The following is a 1661-nucleotide window of genomic DNA, read 5'->3' on the forward strand; positions in this document are numbered from 1 at the left end:
TCCCCTGCCTTGATTTTCTTGTTCTTAAGACCAGAGAGGGTGGTGCTCTGCCCATGATGGAGGTCCAGTGCAGCCTAGCCCTCTGCCCAGGGGCAGGCGGTGGGGACACAGAGCTCATGCTGTCCAGGTAAGGGTGGGTGCCTGGGCAGGAGGTAGGTGTCCAGGTAAGGGATGGGAGTTTGGCCAGGGGGTGGATACCCAGGCAGGGTTTGTATGTCCAGGTAAGGGGTGGTGCTGTCCAGGTAACGGGCATGTGTCTGGGTAGGAAGCAGTTTCCAGGTCGGGGGAGGGTGTCCAGGTAAGGAGGGTGTCCAGGTAAGGCGGGATGTGTCCCAGCAGAGTGCGGGCATCTGAGTGTTCAGGAAGGACTGTCTAACTCATCTGCCTGGTCCGGGAGGTAGGCTGCCTTTGTGTGTTGTAGACTGAAGGGAAAGTGTGCTGTTACCTCTAAACTGTACCTGGGGTCCCCTTTGGGAAGCGGATGTTTTTGTTATGCTAATGAGGCCGTTAGTGTGGGTTGTATTTTGAGGTGTAAAAGAGGAAAAACAGCAAGTAGCACGAGAGAGGCAGAGATGCTGGGGCTTGGGGAGATCTCTGGAGTCCGGATACAAGCTGAAGATGCCAGGGCTGTGCCCCAGAGCCCTGGCCCTGAACTTGGACTTCTGGTCTCGGCTCCCACACGGAGAGAGTAAACGCATTTGTTAAAGCCGTTTGTTTGTGACGTCTCTGTTCAGGCAGTACCAGCTAGCGTTGTCGTGGAAAGCGCTTTCTCTCATGGTGTCTTTACCACTAGACACCACAGGGCGTGCGGTTCGAGTCCACCAGCCACTGTGCGGGAGAAGGATGGACAGTCCTGTGCAGTTTACTGCCAGGAAACCTGCCGGAGGGTCGGCTGTGAATCAGTCCTGATTCGATAGCGTGTTTCTCACCTGTGAGCAGAGCCGTCTACGAGAGAAACACATAGCCATCTTCACCCCTTGAGTGGGGAGGGGCCCTCGGGGCTGCAGATGCCCAGCCCGGGTGCTGGGTGGCCCCCCGAGCACCACCCGGAGCTCAGTCGGTGTGCTGTGTGCTGGCAGTCCAGGGCAGCAGGCCTAGAACCTTCTCCCCCGCTGGGCCATACCTCCCAGCAGACACAGGGTCAAGGCCTCAGGGCCCTGCAGCAAGCGGGCACACGTAGTGCTTGGAGCTCATGTGGGACGTGGACGGTCAGCCAGGCTACCCTGGCTGTGCCCTGATCGCTCGCTCTGCTGTGGGAACATGGTGGGGTCAGCCAGGTAGCTTGGCCAGAGTACCAAGTGACAGTAGGGACTGAGGAGTGAGGACGGGGTCCCAGAACTGGTGCCTTGCGGGCAGTTTGCCTGGGAGATGTGAGCTCAGCCTTTTCCCGCCTCGGTTTCCCTGTTCTCAAGTGGAGACCTCGAAGAGGTGACCGAACCAGAAATCAGCCCTTTGGATGGACATTTGATGCTGGGGACAGAGGCGGTCTGAGGGGGAGAGCATGCCTTTGACTGCAGGAGGCCAGCAGACACAGGGCTGGGGGACAAGACCATTGGCACCCAGGACTTGGTGGACATGGGGCTGGTGCACAGGGCATTTCCAAGCGCACAGCGGAGGTCAGTGCCCATTGGGCTCCTGCCGTCTTTAGATTGGGGTGCAAT

The sequence above is a fragment of the Elephantulus edwardii genome, unplaced genomic scaffold, assembly GCF_000299155.1.
Source record: "Elephantulus edwardii isolate Elephantulus edwardi_28Jun2011 unplaced genomic scaffold, EleEdw1.0 scaffold00193, whole genome shotgun sequence".
Lineage (NCBI taxonomy): Eukaryota > Metazoa > Chordata > Mammalia > Macroscelidea > Macroscelididae > Elephantulus > Elephantulus edwardii.